This window comes from Rana temporaria, chromosome 10 (genome assembly GCF_905171775.1).
Source record: "Rana temporaria chromosome 10, aRanTem1.1, whole genome shotgun sequence".
NCBI classification, from domain to species: domain Eukaryota; kingdom Metazoa; phylum Chordata; class Amphibia; order Anura; family Ranidae; genus Rana; species Rana temporaria.
In genome coordinates, this window is record NC_053498.1 from 148,338,101 (window position 1) to 148,351,712 (window position 13,612).

The following is a 13,612-nucleotide window of genomic DNA, read 5'->3' on the forward strand; positions in this document are numbered from 1 at the left end:
CACACTACCCGATGAATCCATATACAGGAAGCGGCCAGTAACATAAAGGATTACTAAGGTTCGCCTTCCCCTGACAGTGACTCGAGCTGGGCATCGCCGCTTAGTGAAGGATCGGCTCGGGCGGCTCGCCTGCTCTAGTCCTGCAAAGGGAACTGCGTTCCTGCTGTGAAAGAAGTGCAGAAACTCCGTTCCCACGCGTTCCCGCAGGACTTGAGCCCTGGGTCCAAATCATTTGGTGGAGGGGGTGTGAGGTTGTTTTTTAGGGGTTGGGCTTGGCCCCTTAGTTTAGGGTGACCAGACATCCCTGGTTTCAGGGGACAGTCCCCGGATTGAGGACACTGTCCCCAGACCAAGTCTGTCCCCAGTTTTGTCCCCAGATTGGATTTGAACAGGGGCTGGAGCAATTTCAAAGACACAGAAAAAAATAATAATAATTCTGAATTACACCTGCCGCTCCTACTAGCTTGGAAGGGGGGGTGTATTTTTTCCATTATCTGTGCCCTTTTCTGATGATCATGTGCTGGTCGGAGCGGAGGGAATATTTCTTTAGTTTCGGGTGCCCATTCATCTCCACTCGAATGTTCTTCTGCCTTGGCTCAAGTCCTGGCCTGCTGCTTGCTTATCTCCTTGCTTTCCCTGGCGGAGTGATCTTCCTCCGCACCCCACCCAGTAGTAGCCAGGGACCCGGAGAGTAAGACTTGAGAGAATGTGAGGCGGCGGCGACGGGCAGAGAGTCGCTGATTGCCGCCATTACTAGTAAAAAAAAATATGTCCCCAGATTTCATTTAAAAAATCTGGTCACCTTACCCTTAGTTCCAGTGAAGGGAACTCTTAAGACGTCGGCATACCAAGATATTTTGGACAATTTCATGCTCCCAACTTTGTGGGAGGAGTTTGGGGACGCCCCCTTCCTGTTCCAACCCACCAGTGCACAAAGCAAGGTCCATAAAGACATGGAGGAGCGAGTTTGGGGTGGAGGAACTTGACTGGGCTGCACAGAGTCCTGACCTTAACCAGATAGAACATCTTTGGGATGAATTAGAGCGGAGACTGCGAGCCAGGCCTTCTCATCCAACATCAGCGCCTGACCTCACAAATACACTTCTGGAAGAACGGTCAAACATTCCCATAGACACCCTCCTAAACCTTGTGGACGGCCTTCCCCAGAAGAGGTGAAGCTGTTTTAGCAGCAAAAGGGCGGGGCCAACTCAATATTGAACCCTCCGGACTAAGACTGGGAGGCCATTAACCCCTTCCATACCGGGCTTTTATACCCACCTCCATACCGGGGGGCCTATTCTGGCACTTCTCTCCTACATGTACAAATCATCATTCTTTTGCTAGAAAATTACTCAGAACCCCCAAACATTATATATGTTTTTTTTTAGCAGACACCCTAGGGAATAAAATGGCGGTCATTGCAACTTTTTATCTCGCAAGGTATTTGCGCAATAATTTTTCAAACGCCTTTTTTTTTTTTTTAAATGGTTTCATGAATAAAAAAATTACAAAACAGTAAAGTTAGCCCAATTTTTTTGTAAAACAAGAAAGATGATGTCACGCCGAGTCAATAGATACCTAACATGTCACGCTTTAAAATTGCGCACACTCATGGAATGGCGCCAAACTTTGTTACTTAAAAATCTCCATAGGCGACGCTTTAATTTTTTTTACAGGTTACTAGTTTAGAGTTACAGAGTGGGTCTAGTGCTAGAATTGTTGCACACGCTCTAACGCACGCGACGATACCTCACATGTGTGGTTTGAACAGGCCCGTCGGAACAGGACAGGCAAAGCAAGCAACTGCTGGGGGCCCCCGAGCTGGCCAGGGCCCCCCAGCAGTATAAGTGCTGCAGCCTGTAGTGTAGGCTGACCAGACGTCCCCGGAGGAAGTTTGTCCCCGCTTTGCAGGGTCGGGGAAGTCCGGTCACTGACAGATCGAGGGAACAGACTGATTCTCCCATCCGCAGGACAGGAGAATCAGTCTGCACATTACGGGCCAGTGGCTGCAGCTGAGTGGAGTGAGTGTCTCTGACATTCCTCTCACACAGCCCAGCGAGTTCACTCCCCCCTCCCTGCATTGAACATGAGACACCACAACTCCTCCTCCTCCTGTCTCCCCTATCACGATGTACAGCTGTGTGCAGGAGAGAGAGGGGGAGATGTGCGCGGGAGATATGAAGAACTGCAGTCCTGGCTGCTACACATTCCAAGCTGTGTGTATGATGTCTGAGCCACCGGCTTCCAGCCTCGTCCACCGGCTTCCAGCCTCGTCCACCGGCTTCCAGCCTCGTCCACCGGCTTCCAGCCTCGTCCACCGGCTTCCAGCCTCGTCCATCCAATGAGTGAGCTCTGCATTTACACTTTACACTTGCATTTACACGTTGTTCAGTGAACTGTACTTTACAATCTGCATTTATACATTTACACGTTGTTCAGTGAACTATCCTTATCTCCTTCCCTTCTCTCCTCTTTCACCCCCCTTGTTGTTCCATTTAGAACTTTTATGCAGCAAATACTTTGTTTTTAATCAGTACACCAGTAAAAATATATATATATATGATCCAGTTCCCTCCAAGTGGATGGGAGAATTCTCCCACTTTGCACCAATGGCTGAACAATCAGGGTTTCGGTCCTACCCCTGTAATTGACAGCGCTGGTCTCTGTCTCTATGGCAGAACAATTAGGACACAGTGCTGGTTATGTTATGGGGCTGATAGGCACATGTGCAGAGCGCAAGTACAATAGGCTATAGACAGGCTATGTCTGTTAAGGATGAGCTCTGGCGTGTTCGCATAGAACACGTGCAGAGCCCGCCAGGAAGTGAGCACGGCGCTGTGCTAATCACAGCCAGGGAGACATTGTCCCGATGCTCGGCTGCAGAGATCGTGAAATGTCTCCCTGGCTGTTATTAGCGCAGCGCCATGCACACTTCCTGGCGGGCTCTGCGCGTGTTCTATGCGAACACGCCAGAGCTCATCCTTAGTCTGTGTACTGTTGGGAACATTTCCATGTACTTCCTGTCACAAGGATGCAACAGGAAGTGAAAGGAACTCATAAAGTGAGGGAAATTCCCCTCTAGGGGCTCATTCGCATGTGCAGTATCCCGTGAAAAGCAATCCACTTTGAATCATTCTTCATAGGGCATTTGGCAGGTGGCGAGGTGTTATGTCACTTTCTCACTGCTTGATTTAACCACGTAAATGCCGCACTAGTGTGCTGCAATCACATGCATTGCATTCGGTTGTGGGGCAGTTGCGGCACTCCCCCTTAGACTTGCATTGGTTTGTAACGCCCACCTAATGTGACATGCTATTTAATTTTTGCCATGGCATTGGTACAGCTCTGAGCAGACAGACTAGCAGGCTCAAGGGCCTGGTTTTACCATCCCCCAGCTGCACATGTGAATGAAGCCTTAAGCCCCTTTCACATGGGTCCAGAGAAGAGCAGGCAGATGACATATTTGTGACCGCTTAGTATCTATGCTGTGGTTCATGTAGGCTTTGCGTGCGGCGAGGGTTGGGGGGCCTCCATGTCCAATTTGCTTGGGGCCCCCAAATTCCTTCAAACGGCCCTGGGTTTGAACGATGTTTACATACGTGGGCGGGACTTACATGTGCGTTCGCTTCTGAGTGCGAGCTACCGGGGACAGGGGCGTTTTAATTTTTTTATTTATTTATTTTTTATTTTACTTATTTATTTGTTTTTTACACTTTTTTTTACATTTTTTTTTTTCGATCGCTTTTAATCCTATTACAAGGAATGTAAACATCCCTTGTAATAGGAATCAGTGTGACAGGTCCTCTTTAAGGAGAGAGGCGGGGTCAATAAGACCTCCCCCTCCCCCCCACATCTCTCCTCCAGGCTGGAAAGAATGAGATTGTGAAAAAAATTCACAGATCTCATTCAAACTAGCCGCAATTGCGGTTTGTTTACTTACGGCTACCCGGGCATGACGTCATCACATAGCGCCCGAGCCTCCGACGGTCATAGAGATGCGACAGCCCATCTGAATGATGCGACAGCCCAAGACCAGCAAAGAAACATCCCCAGATCAGCAAAGAGATGGCCCCAGACCAGCAAAGAGATGGCCCCAGACCAGCAAAGAGACGGCCCCAGACCAGCAATAAGACAGCCCCAGACCAGCAAAGCGACGGCCCAAGACCAGCAAAGAGACGGCCCCAGACCAGCAAAGCGACAGCCCAAGACCAGCAAAGAGACGGCCCCAGACCAGCAAAGAGACAGCCCCAGACCAGCAAAGAGACGGCCCCAGACCAGCAAAGAGACGGCCCCAGACCAGCAAAGCGACAGCCCCAGACCAGCAAAGCGACGGCCCAAGACCAGCAAAGAGACGTCCCCAGACCAGCAAAGAGACGTCCCCAGACCAGCAAAGAGACGGCCCCAGACCAGCAAAGAGACTGGCCCCAGACCAGCAAAGAGACGGCCCCAGACCAGCAATAAGACAGCCCCAGACCAGCAAAGCGACAGCCCAAGACCAGCAAAGAGACGGCCCCAGACCAGCAAAGCGACAGCCCAAGACCAGCAAAGAGACGGCCCCAGACCAGCAAAGAGACGGCCCCAGACCAGCAAAGAGACGGCCCCAGACCAGCAAAGAGACGGCCCCAGACCAGCAAAGAGATGGCCCCAGACAAGCAAAGAGACGGCCCCAGACCAGCAAAGAGATGGCCCCAGACCAGCAAAAAGGTGGCCCCAGACCAGCAAAGAGACACATCCCCAGACCAGCAAACAAATCGCCCAAGACTAGCAAAGAAACATTCCCAGACCAGCAAAGCGACAGCCCAAGACCAGCAAAGAGACGGCCCCAGACCAGCAAAGAGACACATCCCCAGACCAGCAAAGAAATGGCCCCAGACCAGCAAAGAAACATCCCCAGACCAGCAAAGCGACGGCCCCAGACCAGCAAAGAAACATTCCCAGACCAGCAAAGAGACGGCCCCAGACCAGTAAAGAAATGGCCCCAGACCAGCAAAGAGACGGCCCCAGACCAGTAAAGAAATGGCCCCAGACCAGCAAAGAAACATTCCCAGACCAGCAAAGAGACACATCCCTAGCAAAGAAACTTCCCCAGATCAGCAAAGCAACAACACCAAGACCAGCAAAGAGACGGCCCCAGACCAGCAAAGAGACGGCCCCAGACCAGCAAAGAGACGGCCCCAGACCAGCAAAGAGACGGCCCCAGACCAGCAAAGAGACGGCCCCAGACCAGCAAAGAGACGGCCCTAGACCAGCAAAGAGACGGCCCCAGACCAGCAAAGAGACACATCCTCAGACCAGCAATGAAATGGCCCCAGACCAGCAAAGAGACGGCCCCAGACCAGCAAAGAGATGGCCCCAGACCAGCAAAGAGACGGCCCCAGACCAGCAAAGAGACACATCCCCAGACCAGCAAAGAGACACATCCCCAGACCAGCAAAGAGACGGCCCCAGACCAGCAAAGAGACGGCCCCAGACCAGCAAAGAGACGGCCCCAGACCAGCAAAGAGACGGCCCCAGACCAGCAAAGAGACGGCCCCAAACCAGCAAAGAGATGGCCCCAGACCAGCAAAGAGACACATCCTCAGACCAGCAATGAAATGGCCCCAGACCAGCAAAGAGACAGGCCCAGACCAGCAAAGAGATGGCCCCAGACCAGCAAAGAGACGGCCCCAGACCAGCAAAGAGATGGCCCCAGACCAGCAAAGAGACACATCCTCAGACCAGCAATGAAATGGCCCCAGACCAGCAAAGAGACAGGCCCAGACCAGCAAAGAGATGGCCCCAGACCAGCAAAGAGACGGCCCCAGACCAGCAAAGAGATGGCCCCAAACCAGCAAAGAGACACATCCCCAGACCAGCAAAGAGATGGCCCCAGACCAGCAAAGAGATGGCCCCAGACCAGCAAAGAGATGGCCCCAGACCAGCAAAGAGACGGCCCCAGACCAGCAAAGAGACGGCCCCAGACCAGCAAAGAGATGGCCCCAGACCAGCAAAGAGACGGCCCCAGACCAGCAAAGAGACACATCCCCAGACCAGCAAAGAGACACATCCCCAGACCAGCAAAGAGACACATCCCCAGACCAGCAAAGAGACGGCCCCAGACCAGCAAAGAGACGGCCCCAAACCAGCAAAGAGATGGCCCCAGACCAGCAAAGAGACGGCCCCAGACCAGCAAAGAGACACATCCTCAGACCAGCAATGAAATGGCCCCAGACCAGCAAAGAGACGGGCCCAGACCAGCAAAGAGATGGCCCCAGACCAGCAAAGAGACGGCCCCAGACCAGCAAAGAGACGGGCCCAGACCAGCAAAGAGATGGCCCCAGACCAGCAAAGAGACGGCCCCAGACCAGCAAAGTGATGGCCCCAGACCAGCAAAGAGACGACCCCAGACCAGCAAAGAGATGGCCTCAGACCAGTAAAGAGACAGCCCCAGGCCCCAGGTGGCTGACATGTTTCACATCATGTGATGCTAGGAGTAAGCATCGCATGATGTGAAACATGTCAGACACCTTTTTCCTGTTGACTTCATTTTGACTGCATCACTTTGGTTGTTTTTTGGCTTTTATTAGTACAATAAAGACATCGTTGTAAGGAGTGCGGCAGTCCAGGATCTTCGTCTATCCAATGTACCTGTACACCAGCAAAGAGACAGCCCCAGACTAGCAAAGCGACAGCCCCAGACCAGCAAAGCGACAGCCCCAGACCAGCAAAGAGACACATCCCCAGACCAGCAAAGAGATGGCCCCAGACCAGCAAAGAGAAATCCCCAGACCAGCAAAGAGACACATCCCCAGACCAGCAAAGAGACACATCCCCAGACCAGCAAATAGACGGCCCCAGACCAGCAAAGAGAAATCCCCAGACCAGCAAAGAGACACATCCCCAGACCAGCAAAGAGACACATCCCCAGACCAGCAAAGAGACACATCCCCAGACCAGCAAAGAGACACATCCCCAGACCAGCAAAGATACACATCCCCAGACCAGCAAAGAGACACATCCCCAGACCAGCAAAGAGACACATCCCCAGACCAGCAAAGAGACGGCCCCAGACCAGCAAAGAGAAATCCCCAGACCAGCAAAGAGACACATCCCCAGACCAGCAAAGAGACACATCCCCAGACCAGCAAAGAGACACATCCCCAGACCAGCAAAGAGACGGCCCCAGACCAGCAAAGCGACAGCCCCAGACCAGCAAAGAGACGGCCCCAGACCAGCAAAGCGACAGCCCCAGACCAGCAAAGAGACACATCCCCAGACCAGCAAAGAGACGGCCCCAGACCAGCAAAGAGAAATCCCCAGACCAGCAAAGAGACACATCCCCAGACCAGCAAAGAGACACATCCCCAGACCAGCAAAGAGACGGCCCCAGACCAGCAAAGAGAAATCCCCAGACCAGCAAAGAGACACATCCCCAGACCAGCAAAGAGACACATCCCCAGACCAGCAAAGAGACACATCCCCAGACCAGCAAAGAGACGGCCCCAGACCAGCAAAGCGACAGCCCCAGACCAGCAAAGCGACAGCCCCAGACCAGCAAAGCGACAGCCCCAGACCAGCAAAGAGACACATCCCCAGACCAGCAAAGAGACGGCCCCAGACCAGCAACCAGCGGCAGTCCAGGATCTTCGTCTATCCAATGCACCTGTGCATACCCAGCACCCTTTTGGTTTAGTGGGATGGAAGCAAAGCCAAGGGATCAGCAGTTTTTAGAGCGGTATCATCTCTCACTGTCCCCGGAAACCAGGGATGTCTGGTCACCCTAGCCTTACCCACCTGTGTGTGTGTGTGTGTGTGGGGGGGGGTGAAAATTTCCACCGGACTTTTGTGCGAAGCATCTACAGGATGTGCAGAGTGCAGGGAGAGGACGCCTAAGCAAAGGGCAGCACAGTAGCCAACTGGTTAGCACTTCTGCCTTGAAGCAATGGTGTCTTTGGTAGGGTTGCCACTTTTTCTTCAAGCCAAACCCGAACACAGCAATTTTTTTTTTAGTATTGACACATATAGGATCACAGACCTTGGACAACTTAGGGCACTCCAAAGAGAATAGTAATGCAGCGTACATAGTGCCCCCTCATCCTCCTGTTAGGCCCTGTTCCGAGCTTCATGTCTGAATAATGTGTCCGGGTTTCAGGGGGGACTGAAACCCGGACATGTGATTCAAAACCCGGACTGTCCGGGTGAATCCTGGACAGGTGGCAACCCTAAGTCCTTGGTTCAAGTCCTGACCAGAACACTATATACATGAAGTTTGTATCATCTCCCTGAGCTAGCACAGGTTTCCTCCCACACTCTACAGATATGCTGCTGGGTTACTGTCTTTATTGTTCCTAGAGTGTAAGTTCCCTGAGGGCAGGGACCGGTGTGAATGTACAGCATGTAAAGAGCTGCGTACATTTCTGGCACTAAATATCTGAAGGGAACAACTGCACTTTAAAAATAAAACTATTGATCGGTGTTCTACAAAAATGTGTCTCCTTCTGTGAGAGTTTAACCACTTAAGCCCCGGACCATTATGCAGGTAAAGGACCCGGACAGTTTTTGCGACGTGGCTCCCAAACAAAATTGGCGTCCTTTTTTTCCCACAAATAGAGATTTCTTTTGGTGGTATTTGATCACCTCTGCGATTTTTATTTTTTGCGCTATAAACAATAATAGAGCGACAATTTTGAAAAAAATTCAATATTTTTTACTTTTTGCTATAATAAATATCCCCCAAAAATATATAAAAACATTTTTTTTTTACTCAGTTTCGGCCAATACGTATTCTTCTACATATTTTTGGCAAAAAAAATCGCAATAAGCGTTTATCAATTGGTTTGCGCAAAATTTATAGCGTTTACAAAATAGGGGATAGTTTTATTGCATTTTTATTAATATTTTTTTTTTACTACTAATGGCGGCGATCAGCGATTTTTTTCGTGACTGCGACATTATGGCGGACACATCGGACAATTTTGACACATTTTTGGGACCATTGGCATTTTCACAGCAAAAAATGCTATAAAAATGCACTGATTACTGTGAAAATGACAATTTCAGTTTAGGAGTTAACCACTAGGGGGCGCTGTAGGGGTTAAGTGTGACCTCATATGTATTTCTAACTGTAGGGGGGCGGGGCTGGACGTGTGATGTCATTGATCGTGTTTCCCTATATCAGGGAACACACGATCAGTGACACTGCCACAACGAAGAACAGGGAAGATGTGTTTACACACATCTCTCCCCGTTCTTCAGCTCCGGGGACTGATCGCGGGACACCGGCGGCGATCGCGTCCCGTGGGCGCGGTCACGGAGCTTCGGACCGGGTCGCGTGCATGCGCCGCCGCGACCCCACGGCTGGGCTTAAAAGGCAACGTACAGGTACGTGGATGTGCCCAGCCGTGCCATTCTGCCGACGTATATCGGCGTGAAGGGGTCCTTAAGTGGTTAAAGGCAAAAAGTAAAAAATATAGGTTTTTTTTCTAAATTGTCGCTCTATTTTTGTTTATAGCGCAAAAAATAAAAACCGCAGAGGTGATCAAATACCACCAAAATAACGCTCTATTTGTGGGGGAAAAAAGGACGCCAATTTTGTTTGGGAGCCACGTCGCACGTCCGCGCAATTGTCAGTTAAAGAGACGCAGTGCTGAGTCGCAAAAAGTGGCCTGGTCTTTAACCACCAAAATTATCCGGGGCTGAAGTGGTTAACCACTTCCATACCGGGCACTTTGCCCCCTCTCTGCCCAAGACAATGTTTTTTATCTTTCAGCTCATTTTTTATTTTGCATGAAAAATTGCACGGTCATGCAACACTGTACCAAATAGAACTTTCTTTCGGTGGAATTTTATTTCCTCTGCGGTTTTTAATTTTTGCGCTATAAATGAAAAAAGACCGGCAATTTTAATAAAAAAAATTATTGGCGGGACACAAAGGGTGTCTATCATTTTTTCTAGTAGTGACTGCTGATCTGCTGGATGGTCAAATGTTGCATAACATGTCATGCTCAAAAATCACTATACTACCCTAGCCTGCCCCTATACTACCCTAGCCTGCCACTACACTACCCTAGCCTGCCCCTACACTACCATAGCCTGTCCCTATACTACCATAGCCTGCCCCTATACTACCATAGCCTGCCCCTATACTACCATAGCCTGCCCCTATACTACCCTAGCCTGCCCCTACACTACCCTAGCCTGCCCCTACACTACCCTAGCCTGCCCCTATACTACCCTAGCCTGCCCCTATACTACTCTAGCCTGCCACTACACTACCCTAGCCTGCCCCTACACTACCATAGCCTGCCCCTATACTACCATAGCCTGCCCCTATACTACCATAGCCTGCCCCTATACTACCATAGCCTGCCCCTATACTACCCTAGCCTGCCCCTACACTACCCTAGCCTGCCCCTACACTACTCTAGCCCACCCCTATACTACTCTAGCACGCCCCTATACTACCATAGCCTGTCCCTATACTACCATAGCCCGCCCCTATACTACCATACCCTGCCCCTATACTACCATAGCCTGCCCTTATACTACTCTAGCCTGCCCCTTTACTACCCTAGCCTGCCCCTATACTTCTCTAGCCTGCCCCTATACTACCCTAGCCTGCCCCTATACTACCCTAGCCTGCCACTACACTACCCTAGCCTGCCACTACACTACCCTAGCCCGCCCCTATACTACCCTAGCCTGGCCCTATACTACTCTAGCCTGCCCCTATACTACCCTAGCCTGCCCCTATACTACCCTAGCCTGGCCCTATACTACTCTAGCCTGCCCCTATACTACCCTAGCCTGGCCCTATACTACTCTAGCCTGCCCCTATACTACCCTAGCCTGCCCCTATACTACCATTGCCCACCCCTATACTACCCTAGCCTGCCCCTACACTACCCTAGCCTGCCCCTATACTTCTCTAGCCTGCCCCTATACTACCATAGCCCTCCCCTATACTACTCTAGCCTGCCCCTATACTACCCTAGCCTGCCCCTATACTACTCTAGCCTGTCCCTACACTACCCTAGCCTGCCCCTATACTACCCTAGCCTGTCCCTACACTACCCTAGCCTGTCCCTACACTACCCTAGCCTGTCCCTACACTACCCTAGCTTGCCCCTATGCTACTCTAGCCTGCCCCTATACTACCATAGCCCGCCCCTATACTACCCTAGCCTGCCCCTCTACTGCCCTAGCCCGCCCCTATACTACCATAGCCCGCCCCTATACTACTCTAGCCTGCCCCTATACTACCATAGCCCGCCCCTATACTACTCTAGCCTGCCCCTATACTACCATAGCCCGCCCCTATACTACTCTAGCCCACCCCTATACTACTCTAGCCTGCCCCTATACTACCATAGCCCGCCCCTATACTACCCTAGCCTGCCCCTACACTACCCTAGCCTGCCCCTATACTACCATAGCCTGCCCCTATACTACTCTAGCCTGCCCCTATACTACCCTAGCCCGCCCCTATACTACTCTAGCCTGCCCCTATACTACTCTAGCCTGCCCCTATACTACTCTAGCCCACCCCTATACTACCCTAGCCTGCCCCTACACTACCCTAGCCTGCCACTATACTACCCTAGCCTGCCACTATACTACCATAGCCCGCCCCTACACTACCCTAGCCTGCCCCTACACTACCCTAGCCTGCCCCTATACTACCCTAGCCTGCCCCTATACTACTCTAGCCTGCCCCTATACTACCATAGCCCACCCCTATACTAACCTAGCCTTTCCATATACTAGCCTGTCAATATTCTACCCTAGCCTGTCTATATACTACGCAAGTCTGTCTATATACTACCCTAGCCTGTCTGTATACTCACCTAGCCTGTTGCTATACTGCCCTAGTCTGTCCATATACCCCTCCAGTCTGTCTATATACTACTCTAGCCTACCATAGCCCACCCCTATACTACCCTAGCCCGCCCCTATACTACACTAGCCTGCCCCTACTCTACCCTAGCCTGCCCCTACACTACCCTAGCCTGCCCCTATACTACCCTAGCCTGCCCCTATACTACCATAGCCCACCCCTACACTACCCTAGCCTTTCCATATATTAGCCTAGCCTGTCAATATTCTACCCTAGCCTGTCTATACACTATGCAAGTCTCTCTGTATACTACCCTAGCCTGTCTATATACTACCCTAGCCTGTCTGTATACTCGCCTAGCCTGTTGCTATACTGCCCTAGTCTGTCCATATACCCCTCCAGCCTGTCTATATACTACTCTAGCCTGTCTGTATATTACCCTAGCCTTTCCATATACTGCCCTAGCCTTTCCATATACTACCCTAGCCTGTCTATATACTAGCCTAGCCTGTCCATATACAGTACTACCCTAGCCTGTTCATATACTACCCAAGCCTGTCTATATACTACCCTAGCCTGCCCCTATATTGCCCTTGCCTGTCCATATACTGCCCTAACCTGCCCATATTTTACCCTAGCCTGTCTATATACTACCCTAGCCGGCCCCTATACTACCCTAGCCTGTCCATATACTACCCTAGCCTGTCCATATACTACCCTAGCCTGTATATATACAAACCTAGACTGTATATATACAGTACTTGCCTAGCCTGTCCATTTACTACCCTAGCCTGTCTATATTCACCCTAGCCTGTCTATATACTAACCTAGCCTTCCCCTATACTACCCTAGCCTGTCTATATACTTGCCTAGCCTGTCCATTTACTACCCTAGCCTGTCTATATACTACCCTAGCCTGCCCCTATACTACCCTAGCCTGTCTATATACTACCCTAGCCTGTCTATATACTACCCTAGCCTGTCCGTATACTACCCTAGCCTGTCTATATACTACCTTAGCCTGTCCGTATACTGCCTTGCTTGTCCGTATACTACACTAGCTTGTCCGTATACTACACTAGCTTGTCCGTATACTACACTAGCCTGTCTGTATACTACCCTAGCCTTCCCTATACTGTCCTTGTCTGTCCGTATACTAATCTAGCCTGTCTATATACTACCCTAGCTACCCTATACTATATACTATCCTAGCCTTTCCATTTACTACCCTAGCCTGTCTATATACCACCCTAGCCTGTCCGTATACTACCCTAGAAGTGGCGGTTGGTACTTTTGGGGGGGGGGGGGCACAATCAAATGAAAAAAAACATCAATTGCAGCCTCACTGTGCCCATCAATTGTCGCCACTGTGCCATGCCATCAAACGCAGCCACTGTGCCCATCAATTGTCGCCACTTTGCTCATCAATTGTCTCCACTGTTGCCATGCCATTAATTGTTGCCACTGTGCCAATCAATTGCCACCAGTTTGCCCCCTCAAAAACCGACAGTTTGTCCTGTAAAATTCCGCCAGATTGCCCCCTCAGATACCACCAGATTGGATGTGGGGGCCTCTTTGTGGGTGTAATTTTTTTGGTCAGCCCTGAGAGCCTCCGTCAGGTTTTTATTGGCGTCAGAATGTGTGACATCTCAGAAAACAATTCTTCAAAACACAAATAGATCTTTTGGGGATAGACGTCTTCTCTTCCATTCTATTGTGTCACCTGTCTGAGGGAGGGGTAATTGAGGGAATTCTTTTCACGTAGAATATCTATGTAATACTCACCGGGGTGGAGTG